Source organism: Hemitrygon akajei, chromosome 17 (genome assembly GCF_048418815.1).
Source record: "Hemitrygon akajei chromosome 17, sHemAka1.3, whole genome shotgun sequence".
Lineage (NCBI taxonomy): Eukaryota > Metazoa > Chordata > Chondrichthyes > Myliobatiformes > Dasyatidae > Hemitrygon > Hemitrygon akajei.
In genome coordinates, this window is record NC_133140.1 from 62,818,678 (window position 1) to 62,834,088 (window position 15,411).

General features: G+C 40.6%; 1 long non-coding RNA gene across 1 annotated transcript in view; it reads left to right on the forward strand.

Annotated features, from left to right (window-relative positions):
• LOC140740780 (uncharacterized) overlaps positions 1-12,648 on the forward strand; it is a 45,797-nt gene extending 33,149 nt beyond the window's left edge. Inside the window, exon 4 of the long non-coding RNA XR_012101922.1 lies at positions 10,032-12,648. This is a non-coding gene — a long non-coding RNA (uncharacterized lncRNA). The remainder of the gene's footprint in view (positions 1-10,031) is intronic.
• The last annotated feature ends 2,763 nt before the right edge of the window (positions 12,649-15,411 follow it).

The following is a 15,411-nucleotide window of genomic DNA, read 5'->3' on the forward strand; positions in this document are numbered from 1 at the left end:
TCAAATCTACCTGCTGACATGCGAAAATGTTTGAAATGCATTTCCTTGTCCATGTCTCTCATGAAGTAACTCAACACAGTGGCATAGAAACCCCACCGCCAACTAGCGTTTTGGTGCACAAAAATGCATGCTCACTATGGCGTAGAGCTTTGCAGAAGTGAAAATCAAGACTGTGGCGTAGCCTGTACACACAAGTATAACTCAGCCTTAAGGCAGTGAGTTGTGTCCTTGTGCAAAGCAATTAACCACACATTGCTCTGCGACAACACCGGTGCCAAGCTGTATCGGCCCTTACCCTTCCCTTGGACAACATCGGTGGCGTGGAGAGGGGAGACTTGCAGCATGGGCAATTACCGGTCTCCCATACAACCCTGCCCAGGCCTGCGCCCAGGAAACTTCCCAAGGCACAAATACATGGTCTCTCGAGACTAACGGATGCCTATTCATCCTTAACCCATGACCTCTAGTTGTAGTCCCAATTAATCACAGTAGAAAAAGCCTGCTTGCACTTACTTTATTAATATTCCTGATAATTTTGTATACCTCTATCAAATATCCTATCAATCTGCTACCTGCCAAGGAATAAAGTCCTAATTTATTCAATCTTTCCTTATAACTTAGGTTCTCCAGACTGAACAACACCCTTGTAAATTTTCTCTGTACTTCTTCAATCTTATTTACATCTTTCTGCTAGGTAGGTGACCAAAACTGCACACAATACTCCAAATTAGGCCTCAACAATGTCTTATGCAACTTCAACATAACATCCCATCTCATGACCTCAATACCTGGATTTATAAAGACCAATGTGCCAAAAGCTTTCTTTACAAACCTATCTACCTGTGCCGCCACTTTCAATTAATTATGGATCTGTATTCCCAAATAGCTTTTTCTACCACACTCCTCAATGCCCTACCCTGTGTAAGTCCTACCCTGGTTGGTCCTATTGATGTGCAACATCTCTCATTAATCTGCATTTTTCTAGCTGGTCCAGATCCTGCTGTAAGCTCTGATTATCTTCCTCACTGTTCACTACAACCACAGTCTTGATGCATCTGCAAATTTGCATATACAGCTAACCACATTATCATTAGGATCATTGATATAGATGACAAACAACAATGGATCCAGCATTGATCCCTGCGGCACACCAGTAGTCACAGGCCTCCAGTCAGAGAGGCAACTATCTACTACTACTCTCTGGCTTCACTCACAAAGCCAATGTCTAATCCAATTTACTACCTTGTGCTGAATACCAAGCAACTGAACCTTCCTGACCAACCTCCCATTCGGCCTTTGTCAAATACCTTGCTGAAATCCATGCAGACAACATCCACCACCTTGTCTTCATCCACTTTCTTGGTAACTTCTTCAAAAATCTCTATAAGATTGGTTAAATATGACCTACCACACACAAAGCCATGCTGACTATTCCTAATCAGTCCCTGTCTATCCAACTATTTGTATATCCAGTCCTTTAGAATACTCTCCAATAACTTTCCCACTACTGATGTCAGGCTCATAGGCTTATAATTTTCTGGTTTATTTTTAGAGCGTTTCTCGAACAGCCGAACAACATTGGCTGTCCTCCAATCCTCCGGTACTAAGGATGCTTTAAGTATCTCTGCAAGTCCCCTGCACTTTCTACACTTGTTTCCCACAGGGTCCGAGGAAACACCTTGTCGGGCCCTGGGGATTTATTCATCCTAAATTGCCTAAAAAGACAGCAAACACCTCCTCCTCTGTAATCTGTAAAGGGGCCATGACCTCGCTGCTGAATTGCCCAGCTTCTATAGACTCTATACTGTCTTCTGAGTAAATACTGATGCAAAAAAATCCATTTGAGATCTCCCCCATCTCTTTTGTCTCCACTCATAGATTACCATTTTGGTCTTTTAGAGGACCAGCTTTGTCCCTTGCAATTCTTTTGCTTTTTAACATATCTGTAGAATCCCTTATGATCCTCTTTCACCTTGTCTGCTAGGGGAACTTCATGTTTTCTTTTAGCCCTCCTGATTTCTTTCTTCAGTGATCTCTTGTATTTCTTATATTCCATAAGCACCACATTTGTTCCTGCCTGCCTATACCTGCTATGCATCTCCTTTTGTTTCTTGACCAGGGCCCCAATATCTCTTGAAATCCAGGTCTCCCTAAACATATCTCCTTTACCTTTTATTTTGACAGAAATGTACACAGCTTTGTGCTGTCAAAATTTCACTTTAGAAGGCCTCCTAGTTACCAAGTACTGTACACCTTTACCAAACAGCAGCCTGTCCCAATCCACATTTGCCGGATCCTTTCTGATACCATCAAAATAGCCTTTCTCCAATTAAGAATTTGAACCCATGAACCAGACCTATTCTTTTCCATATTTACTTTGAAACTAATGGCATTGTGATCACTAGATGCAAAGTGTTCCCCTACACAAACTTCTCTCACGCATCCTCTCTCCTTAGCCACACGCTAGACCATTTGATCCTATTTCTGGCCTCACTGGCTCCTAGCACAGGAGAAACCCTGAGATCACAACACTGTAGGCTTTGTCCTTTAACTTAGCATCTAACACTCTGAACTCACTTTGCAGTACCTCATCACTCATCCTTCCTATGTCATTGGTATCTACATGGACTACGACCTTTGGCTGTTCACCCGCCCACTTAAGAATGCTGAGATGTCCTGGACCCTGGCATCCAGGAGACAACAAACCATTTGGGAATCTTGTTCTTGCCCATAGAACCCCCTTTTTGTTCCCCTAATGCATCCCCTTTCACCACAGCTTGCCTTGTCTCCCCCCTTCCCTCCTGAGTCACAGAGGCAGACCCGACCACTGTAACATTTCTCTGCTAGGACATCCCCCCAACAGTATCTATCCAAAATAGTATACCTGTTGTGGAGTGGACTAGCCTGAGGGCTACTCTACACTGGCTGTTTAGCCCCTTTCCCCTTCTTATCACCCATTCTCCTGTGTCCTGCACCTTGGGGGTGACAACTGATCTGTATGTCCTATCTATCACCTACTCAGCCTCCCAAATAGTCCTACAATTGTTTTGTGCAAATGAAGCACAACCTCTTTCCCTTTGTTATGTACCTTTATGGAGATAAACATTTGATTCATTTAAAAAAAAAAGACCTATACGCTAACATGTGTTCCTGCACATCCAAATCCTTTCAGTTTTAGTGTTTCTGATCTTTAGCCTTAAGGAAATAGTCTGATTTGTCTTTGTAGTTCCTGAGTAGATAACCTCATACCTCCTAACAATGAATTCCATCTGACAAAGCTTTACCAGTGCACTTAATCCCAGCATGTTCTTGATACTGCTTCTACACTCCACCTTGACCCAAAGGTTTCAAGGTGTGATGGTGATCAAGGAGTGAAGGATGTGCCAGACCAGGAGGTTACAGATTGTAGTGAGATACAGTTTTGCTGCTGATGCTGTTAGTTTGCTTCTCCTCACAGATACCCAGCTCCGAGCTGGTGCATTTCTCCTCTCTTAGGAGAGTGGCAGGGTAACCCCTGTGAAGATAAAACTTCTGCCTTTATGATTGCTGTGCGATGACCACTTTTGCTAAAGCTGTATTGTATAAACGTGCTGGCAACAGGTAAGTTAGTATGGTAATGTTTGAGAGACTGTTGTAACATTTTGCAATTTTATAATTTTGTAATTGAACAAAATTAAACATTTTGCAGTTACAATGTTATCCAATTGTAACATTTAAGAGAAGTTTGGATAGGAGAGGTATCGAGGGCTATTGTCTGGTTACAGGCAGATGGGACCAGTTGGACCAAAGGCCCTGATTCTTTGCTGTAGTGCTCCATTACTCAATGAATAGAGTAGTCCCGATAAAGGGTCTCATGCTGAAACGTCGACTGTTTATTCTTTTCCATGGATGCTGCCTGGTATGCTGAGTTCCTCCAGCATTTTGAGTGTGTTACTCTATGAATACTGCTTCATAATATAATCTAGGTCCGGTTTGGCAGCTAAACCCTCCAAGGCTCACTAGATTGTTTGGAAATAAATTCATTGAGGCACTTAGAGTGGAGTCGGTCACACCAGAAAGCATTCTATGTGTCTGCCACCCTTGGAACTTCCTCACATGATATGATGCTCAGTCAATGCTGAGTACAGTGAACTCAGAGAAGAGACAGCCAAGCTGATTTGGTTTCACCCTTTCATTACAAGACCGGTTAACCATGTACTATCTAGGTTCAGACATTAACAAAAAGGTTTGGTGCCTAAGGGTAAATAGATTCCACACGTGCCCTTAAACTGCACATCAAAAAGGAAGTGGGATAAACAATTTAATCGATATTTAAAATAACAAAAAGAATTCAACATTTCAGAGCATCATTTTGTTATTTTTTAAAAAGCTTTGATATATCTCACAGGACTGCAGATTTATAAGGAAGATATCGATGAAAAGTTTGTGGATTAATCATGTGGCTTGAAGAGCACTTTAAAGGGGTTCCAGTTCTCTGCCAACTGAATCATTTAATTGAATGCTGAGTGTAACAGGTTGATCCGCCCTCAGGTTTCTCTCCTCTGTGTTTGCATTTGGCACCTCTTCAAACAGCCCAGCTGAGACTGGGAATGCACAATATAAGAGACATTGTGTGACACAGCATGTTAGGACACCAACATACATTGCCATCAGACCAGCACCCCACTGGAAGATTAATATTAAAACATGCCACTTAACAAATATCTCATTTCAAATGCAACATTTCTGGGACCAGCTGGTTGTTAGTGATGATCAGAGTCCTCTGCTGTATATTTTATTGATATAGTTCTCCACTCTGCCAATCACTAAGCCTGGAAGCATGACTGAAGAATATTAGGACCATTCCAGGGCAAAACTGACAGGCTCAGAGTTCATAGAGGAGCTTCTTTAAAACAGAGGGACTTTGAACATAGTGCTTCAACTTAAAAAACAGTCCTCCATAGCTTTAATCTGCAATGTACTGGCTATGATCCTGCATTCAGATACAATGCTTATTGACACTAAGCATACATAGAAAGTAAAATCTCTGGTAACTGATGAAATATTGGTATAGTTGGTATAGTTTAAAATATACAGTGGCATGCAGAAGTTTGGGCACACCTGGTCAAAATTTATTTTACTATGAATAGTTAAGTGAGTAGAAGATGAACTGATCTCCAAAAGTCATAAAGTTAAAGATAAAGATGAAACATTCTTTTCTTTTCTTTTTACAGTATTTTTATTCAGAAGAAAAAACATTCTTTTCAACATTTTAAGCAAGATTAGTGTATTATATTTGTTTTGTACAATTTTAGAGTGAAAAAAAGGAAAGGAGCACCATGCAAAAGTTTGGGCACTGCAATAGATTTGATCTCTCAGATAACTTTTACCATGGTCTCAGACCTTAATTAGCTTGTTAGGGCTATGTCTTGTTCACAGTCATCATTAGGAAAGGCCAGGTGATGCAAATTTCAAAGCTTTATAAATACCCTGGCTCCTCAAACCTTGTCCCAACAATCAGCAGCCATGAGCTCCTTTAAGCAGCTGCCTAGCACTCTGAAAATTAAAATAAAAGATGCCCACAAAGCAGGAGAAGGCTATAAGAAGATAGCAAAGTGTTTTCAGGTAGCTGTTTCCTCAGTTCGTAATGTAATTAAGAAATGGTAGTTAACAGGAACGGTGAGGTCAAGTTGTGGTCTGGAAGACCAAGAAAACTTTCCGAGAGAACTGCTTGTAGGATTGCTAGAAAAGCAAATCAAAACCCCCGTTTGACTGGAAAAGACCATCAGGAAGATTTAGCAGACTCTGGAGTGGTGGTGCACTGTTCTACTGTGCAGCGACACCTGCACAAATATGACCTTCATGGAAGAGTCCTCAGAAGAAATCCTTTCCTGCATCCTCACCACAAAATTCAACATCAGAAGTCTGCAAGGGAACATCTAAACAAGCCTGATGCATTCTTGAAACAAGTCCTGCAGACTGATGAAGTTAAAATGGAACATTTTGGTGTCAGTGAGCAAAGGTACATTTGGAGAAAAATGGATGCAGAATTTCACGAAAGGAACGCCTCTCCAAAAACACGGAAGTGGATCAATCATGATTTGGGCTTGTGTTGCAGCCAGTGGCACGGGGAACATTTCACTGGTAGAGGGAAGAATGAATTTGATTAAATACCAGCAAATTCTGGAAGCAAACATCACACCATCTGTAAAAAAAGCTGAAGATGAAAAGAGGATGGCTTCTACAACAGGATAATGATCCTAAACACACCTCAAAATCCACAATGGACTACCTCAAGAGGCATAAGCTGAAGGTTTTGCCATGGCCCTCACAGTCCCCCAACCTAAACAGCATTGAAAATCTGTGGATAGACCTCAAAAGAGTAGTGCATGCAAGACGGCCCAAGAATCTCAGAGAACCAGAAGCCTTTTGCAAGGAAGAATGGGCAAAAATCCCCCAAACAAAAATTGGAAGACTCTTAGCTGACTACAGAAAGCGTTTACAAGCTGTGATACTTGCTAAAGGGGGTGTTACTAAGTACTGACCATGCAGGGTGCCCAAACTATTGCTTTGGGCCCTTTTCCTTTTTTTAAATTTTGAAACTGTAAAAGATGGAAATAAAAAAGTAATCATGCTTAAAATGTTAAAGAAATGTGTCATCTTTAACTTTATGCCTTTTGGAAATCAGGTCATCTTTTACTCACTTAGCTATTCACAGTAACAGAAATTTTGACTGGGGTGCCCAAACTTTTGTATGCCACTGTGTATATACTTGGGGTTTTAGAACTTGCCGATGATTTTCTTTTCAATTAGACCTTTAACAAAATATAAAATGCAACTCTTGTGAACAAAAAAAAATTCTTAGATATCTACAGTTCAGAGCAGAATCTTTATTAAGAAGTTACCTACATTAGGAGAGGTTACAAAGCAGTAATTTAATCATGAGGTTCAGATGACAGTTATAAATCACTTGCACTTCACTCCTACATGTGATATCATGAAATTTATTGTTATGTTTTGTCACTCCAGAAACTGATGAAAAGACAGTCATGGGAGTCCAGAATACTTGTGTACCTAGATTTTCTTTAGTGAGGTGTGCACATAGAACGTGGTGGCATAGTGACATATGCCATTCACATACTGGTACATAATACCCATAATGAATTATGTAAACAAAGAATGCTTAATCAAACAATTCTGAAAAATTAAACACACAACACTCCTCCCTGTTATGCTATAAACTCCAACTCAATAAAGAATGCATCGCAACTCAAATATGTAACGTAATACCCTTTTGCCATTATGTATATACATACATATATATACACATGCACTATGCTATATAGATAGACATCCACAGCATAGTAAATTTTAAATTGTCCTATTCAGGTCTAAATATTTAATTGCTGTGGAGGAATTTTTTTATTCTTGTGGGATAATGCCTTTTCTGACAGCGGTGACAGACAGTCCTTTCCCAGGCATATACAGGTAGTGTTCTTCTCATCTTTTGGACATGTTGGCATCCGAAATAGTACACTGCAACCTGCCCGATCTGCTGATCTATCCCTGGCCACTAGACATTGTTTCGATCCAATGCTTTCATTTTGAAAATGCCTAGATAACTGGCATATAGCTCCACTCAACACTTTAGCTCTCAGCTTTGACTGTACAGCAACGCTCAATCCCCACATAAGGCAATCTCCATCAACAGCATTTTGATGCTGGTAAAAATGGGGAACTGAAATCCCTGCTGCTCATTCCAGCCATTTTGGGTTGCCATGTAGACCTGAGACAGTGTAAGATCTTTTCATGGTTCCCTTTGGATCATCACTGCCGTAATAGGGAAACTTTCAATTTGTGTTGGAGAATACTTCAAGAGTTTCCTTTGTTGCAAATACTTCAGTTATTTTCTTCTCCAAGGGTAAACGGGACAATCCATCAGCACTTCCATGACTAGTTGTCCTCTTGAATTCGACCTTGTAATTGTGTCCTCCAAGAAACAGCCTATCTCTGCATTTGTGCTCCTGTTAGTCGAACACCTTTGCAACAGCCTTCTTTGGATTGAAGGTGGTCACTAGTGATTGATGATTAGTGATGAGGGTAAACTCTCTCCCATACAGGTACTGCTTGAAACGTTTTACACCCTAAACCAGACTCAAGGCTTCTCTATAATCTCTACAGCGATAAAGTAATGTGATGCAAAGGCCATAGGGTGTTCACTTCGATCACTCATAACGTATGACATGATTGCACCCATACCATCTGGCGAGACATCTCTGGCAAACTTCACTGGATGGTGTGGATCATAATGTGTAAGTACAGTGTCTGATGCCACCATTTGCTTTGGTTTTTGGAAAGCTACCTCACCTTGCTTTGTCCATTGCCATTTCTTCCCAATCTGTAGTAATGAGTTCAAATGATGGAGTACTGTAGCCAGGTTTGGGAGGAACTTGCTATAAAAATTGACAAATCCTGCAAAGGACCATAACTATGACACATGCTTTGGCCTTGAGGCATCCAACACTGCTTGAACTTTCTCGGCACACTTGTGTAAATCTTGTGCATCAATGGTGTAACCACAATAAGTGATACTTGGTTTAAGGAATTCACACTTGCTGCATTGTGTTCTGACCCTATAATCTTCTGCCTTTAGATTTTCAAGATGTTCCTTGTCATTGTCACAAATAAGAATTATGTCATCCAGGTAAAACCGAGTGGCAGGGCAGCCTTGTCTATAGATTCTGGCCAGAGGGCAGTTGCTCCAAAAAAAAGCCTATGGTGGTGATAAAGGCTTTTGTGAGTGTTTATGGAGAGAAACAGTTCAATCTCCTTCTGTAGGTGGGCCTCAGCTAAGTCCACTTTGACGGTGTTACCCACCAGAAAAGTCTGCAAAGATACCTCCTATCCTGGACAGAGGTTATTGATCTATTTTCAGTACTGAATTGATGGTGATCCTAACAGACCCATTTTTCTTGGGTACTGGGACCGCTCAACTTTGAAAAGAATTCCTTTAGCCTCATTGCAATCTAGCTCACTGGCTACCTTACCAGTTGGGCTTTGTAAAACTTGGTGTGGCATTTTTGTTTGACACTATTTTACCCTTGATAAGTTGGCGTTTTCCAATGGCATTATTGAACACTGCTGTGGTATTGTCCTGTACCTTATTAAATTCACTTTCAGCTGGCTCTATTGCAGGGTATTTGGCATGAAAAGGGATCTCTAACCAAGTTGTAGTTGTCTCAGCCAATTGCAGCCTCACGTCCTGTTTTTACCACATACAAACCCAATGTGGCTTGCTGGTTGTAGTATTTCATTGTTGCAAATGTCTATCCCACAGGCATTATTTTTCTCCAGTATAAGCTCTTAGTTGGATATATATTGGCTTCTGTCCAATATCTTTGAAATGCTGTTCAAACTCATTTATTGGAATGACTGAAACAGCCGAGCCAGTGTCCAATTCCATTTTAATTAATTTGCTGTTCACTTCTGATGTAAGCTATATTGCTTGTTTCTTGTTAATTTTCACACAGTAAATCTTAAGGCTACTCAGTTCTGTGTCACTCTCATCATCATCAGATTTTTCATCAACATCATGCAGATTAGTGCTCTTTTCAAAACTGCAACTTGACTTCTTGTATTTTTCTCTTCCTTGTGCAGTTCATTTATTCTTGTCTGCCTGACAAGCTTTTGTAAGTGTCCTACTTTGTTGCATTTCCTGTAAGTTTCACCTTGAAATCTGCTTTGGTCTGGTGTATGTGAGCCCCTGGCACAATGGTAACACAATTTGTTCAGCCAGGCAGGTTTTGTATTGTAAATCGATGTGCCACCCACTACATTACTGTACTGCCTTATTATTATCACCTGGTACTCACTGTTTATGAACCTGTGGTTGTACAAGTTGCTTGTTAATTTCATCCATTTTCTGCCTTTTTTAAAAACTTGAACGTTTTTCTCCCCTTCTGAAGAAAGTACAGTGCTGCACTGAGGTAAGTAGTTGTCTCAGATTTGTTTTGAAACTTCCTCATCACCACCGTTATGTTTTGTAATTCCAGAAACTAATCGAAGGAGAAACATGGAAGCCGGAATACTTGTGTACTTAGATTTTCCACAGCCCAAGTCTTCATGGAGCTTACCATTTGTCCATAAATTTTTGCCAGTTAGAAAACAAAGAATGGAAAGCTAAAAGAAAAATCAACTGCCTTTCAGGCTTCAGTACTTTTAAAATCCAGTCCTGTACTGCATGTGAAAATGCAAAATGCTTAATTATATCTGTTTTGTTGCTGAGTTGTGAAAGTTCCTTTATATTCAATCAGTGTCGGTTGTGTGGGGTTGGAGTTGAGCTTGTGAGTTTTGGGAGTTGGTGTCGCAGGAGATGTATTAGTTTGTCTGCTGATGTACTTCTGACATTGTGGTGTTTGGCTGACATTTCCAAATTTAGATCCCAGCTGGTATTAATGGGGGAGGGGGGAGGGAACAGTGATTTATGTCCCTAACCAATGGAAAATAATGAGAACCAGTGGATATTTCTCTTGGTGACACCATAACTGCAATTCTGACTGATGCTGTGCTTGTGTATGTGTTATCCTGGTTCTCACCTTATCTGATAGCACTGGGGAAAATTATCGAAGTACAAACATGCAATTCTTTTAAAACACACCAGTAGGAGCTTGCATTTCATTAATGCATCAGCACCTGAGCAGAAGATTACTTGCATTATTGCGACTTAAAGATTAGTTAGGGCAACATTTGCAGGCTCCGTTAGTTACTACCAAAACAAAACTGTTAATGAGGAGTTACAGTTCCGAATACCATTACAGTACGTCCATACGTCTGTTTTACAGATCTGATGTTGTTAAGCAAGCCATAACCAGTATATTTTATAAGGTCATGTTTTTCTTAAATGTTGCACACATCAAAAACTAGTCCATACATGATCAATTGGCTCGATATTTTTGAAAGAGAAAAATCTCAAGGGATAAGCCACAATATTGAAGTGAGAACTCCTGACTCCTACCTGATGTTGTCTTCTAGCAGTGGGAGAGAGCTGTGTATTTCCTCTTTTAACTGACTCTTTTGATATGAAAAGTGAAAAGGTCTAGGCTTCAAAGAGTGGAGGTCAAATGAACGTGAAGCAGCAGGATGGGCCTTATGGTGGCTCCTCTTTAGTTCCTTTTCTATCCTTTCAGCAAACACCCTCTGTGTTTTGTACTTTGGTCCAGGGGAATACACCAGTTCATAGGCAGCAGCCTTGTGAAGGCAGGAAAATGGATCAAAAATTTTCAGTTTAGCAGCCGCTTTAAAACTTCCCTTGCTTAAAGCAAGATATTCACATCCCTGAATAAGAACAAAACATAGAGAATGAGCAATTTCTGTTTCATCCACTTCAGATGTAAACAAATATCTATTCACACACGAGCATTAATATTTTAGCATAGCAAGCTCAGATGGAAACAAACAGTAGCAACAATGCTATGATTTTGTGCTCAGTATTTGTATGAAGCACTGCTATTTTCCCCACAATTGGACATTCGCTAACTTTTTTTCTTCAGCAGTAGAGTGTGTGAGATCACTGTTATTTCAGTGGCTTCTAACACTACCTAGTTATTTTTAGGAGTGAAAAGGAAAAGATGGCTGCCTAGCATGTGGCTAAGTGGTTAAGACTTTGGGCTAGCGATCCAAACTCATTAGTTTGAGCCTCAGCCGAGGCAGTGAGTGTGTCCTTGAGCAAGGCACTTAACCACACACTGCTCCTGCACATTTATAGCCCAGTGGTGGTGGTTGGTGCAGTATGGACAAGACAAGACATGGGAAAAGCTTGGGCAAATGATCCAATTTCCATCAACTCCAGAGAGAGAAACTGAAAGGGGTTCTGTTCATTGGCATTAATCTTCACTTATAGTAGGAGCTTCAGTACAATCCCATTGATCCTATTCTGATTCTTCATTCCTTGTAAATATAATCAACGAATGATACATGACAGCAACATGCTGATTAGGACACTAATTCCACGCTGACCATCAACCATTACTTACACTAATCCATTGTTGTATCTTCTCTTCATATTCTCATTAATACTCTCCAGATTCTATCACTCTCCTAACATTAGGGACAATTTACAGTGGTTGGTGAATCTACCAACTCACATATCTTTGTGATTTTGGAGGAAACCATAGCACCCAGAAGAACCCCACAAAGAGAATGTGCATATTCCGCCTTGGATCGCGGTCACTTATCTGGCCCACATACTGTGTTGAAGCCACCATACTTTGTTTACCAAAGTTCCCATGGTGCCTTCAAACATCCTCCCCGATATCTTTGAAAAGAAAGCTCATTGCAAAATAAAAAATACAAAAAAAAAGGATGAGAAGGGAGGCAGGGTGATACCCAGGTTCTACTCTGATCCCCAGTGATGTGTGTGTGTGTGTGTGTGGAGTTGACATGTTCTCCCTATGACTGCGTAGGCTTTCTCTGTATACTCTGAGTTTCTCCCATATTTCAAAAACGTGTGATGGGTAGGTTAATTAATCCAGGTGTGCAGACGAATGTAGGCACCTGGATGGCGGGGGTGAATAAAATGTGGGGAGAATAAAATGGATTATAGCAGAATTAGAAAATTGTAGTAAAATGGGTGCTTGCTATTCTGTTGTATCTATAAATGAAACTGTACATCACAGTATTATCGTTATTTATTTATTCTCATTTATATACTCAGCAAGGGTTAATACACTTCAATGATAGGTTTCACAGGTGGCCCTTTGCATAATAAAATATTTATGCCGAACATTAATATTTGCTCCATCTAATTCTGTTGATTTCTCACTGTGATTATTCAGTCTTGACAGAGCTGCATTTTGGTAGTCATACACATTGATGCAATTAGAAAGTGGAAAGATTAAATAGCAAAGATCTAATCATCGCACAACCATTACTACACGTTCATTACAACAGCATGCGATATATATTCCTCCATCATTTCAGCAGGGATAAAGGCCAGCCCGAAATATTGGGAACGTGCAGTCTGACAATGCAGCCATTTTAACAGCATGACTTAAACCACCTTCATTCCTCATAAAATATTGGCAGAAGTACTACATTCCTAGCTATTTCCAAAAATTTAGAATCATACTCTTTAACTAACATCAGGTTCATTGCCTTAGTGTTTTCCATTTATAAATTCTGATGATGTACCCAATTGTGTCATAGGTTCCTATTAAAAGCACAAAAATATTCCCACAATAAATTCAGTTGCTAGATTCAGATCTCAAGCTGGGCTCTGCAGGGAAGTTGGCTGGAGCAAAGCATCACTCTGCAGGGAAGGATAAATATCTGACTACAGTCTGACTTGGCTGGGCTGCATCTTGCACCTCGAAATTTCTGATACAAGAACTGCATGAACAGGAATGCCTAGAGGCAGGTGACCAATCCGTTTTCTTTCAAAAGATTTGGATGAGCTGCCTCCTGGACAGAAATTAATACAAAATTCTAAGTTTAGAGAGATTCAAGGAAGACTTGCAATTGCATAGCACCTTCACAATCCCAGGATGGTCCAAGGTACTTCACAAAGCAAACTAGTATCTGAGCTGTGGTAACGCAGAAAATGCAAGAGGCCCTCAATTCCCACACACTGTAATGAAGCACACAAAATGCTGGAGGACCTCAGCAGGTCAGACAGCATCTATGGAGGGGAATAAGGAGTCTTTGGTTTTGGCCGAGACCCTTCATCAGGACTGGCCTACTGAGCTCCGCCAGCATTTTGTCTGTGTTACTCTGGATTTCCAGGATCTCTGGAGTTTTGTTAATCACTTGACAACTTGCATGAGTGATGCTGATTGAGAGGATAAATATTCCCCAGGAATTCAAGATAACTGTCCTGCTCAACAGCATAATGTCTGATTTTTATCTGAGATAATAGACCACAACTTTGTTTAATGTCTCATCTGGAAGTTGCACTTTCTGTAGAGCCTAAATTTTGTACTTAAGGCTTTGGTGGAGGAGTTGGAGATGACCTGGAGGCGTGAGTTTAACTGAACTCTGCCTAGAACTAAAACACTGGGCTGGAGAGTGAGTGGCAGAAGGTAGTGAGGGGGTTAATTTTGTTGTCATCAGAATCAGGTTTATTATCATTGGCATATGCCATGAAATTTGTTCTTTTTGGGCAACAGTACAGCACAAAAATGAAAAGAGTTACTTTTAAGTTACAATAACACTATAAATAGTGCTAAAGAGTAATAGTGAGATATTGTTCAAGGGTTCATGTGCCATTTGGAAATCTAATGGCAAAGGGGAAGGAGCTGTTCAAGAGTTAAGTGTGGTTCTTCAAAGCAGAATTAGGCCATTCAGCCCATCGAGTCTGCTCTGCCATTCCATCATGTCTGATCCTGGATTCCACTCAACCCCATACACCTGCTTTCTCTCCCTATCCATTGATGCCCTGACCAATCAGGAAACTATCAACTTCCCCTTAAATATATCCATGGACTTGGCCTCCACTGCAGTCTGTGGCAGATTCACCACTCTCTGGTTTAAAAAATTCTTTCTTACCTCCATTCTAAAAGGAAGCCTCTCAGTTTTGAGGCTGTGCCCTCTAGTTCTGGATAACCCCCATCACATAGGAAACATACTCTCCACATCCACTCTATCTAGCCCTTTCAACACTTGGTAGGTTTCAATGAGATCCCCACCGCTTTCTTCTAAATTCCAGGGAGTACAGGCCCAAAGCTGCCAAACACTCCTCATATGTTAAACTCCTTCATTCCTGGAAGCATCCTCATGAACCTCTGTGTATTATCTCAAATGACAACACATCCTTTCTGAGTTACAAAACTCTGGACTATACTCCAAGTGCGGTCTGATGAATGTCTCATCAGGGCTCAGCATTATGTCCTTGCTTTTATATTCTATTCCCCTTGAAATAAATGCCAGCATTGCATTTGCTTTCCTTACCATAGACTCAACCTGTAAATCAACCCTCTGGGAGTCTTGCCCAAGGACTCCCAAGTCCCTCTGCACCTCTGATGTTTGACCCTTCTCCCCATTTAGATAATAGTCTGCAATTTTGTTCCTTTTTCTAAAATGCATTATCATACATTTCCCAACCTATATTCCATCTACCACTTTTTTGCTCATTCTTCCAATTTGTCTAAATACTGCTACAATCGCATTGCTTCCTCAGCACTAAATACGCCCCCTACTTATCTTTGTATCATCTGCAAATTTTGCCACAAAGTCATCAATTCCATTATCTAAATCACTGACAAACAATGTGAAAAGTAGCGGTCCCAATCCCGACTCCTGAGGAACACCACTAGTCACTGGCAGCCAACAGGGAAAAATCCCCTTTATTTGTACTCACTGCCTCCTGCCTGTCAGCCATTCCTCTATCCATGCCAGTATATTTCCTGTAACATCATGGGATTTTATCTGGTGAAGCAG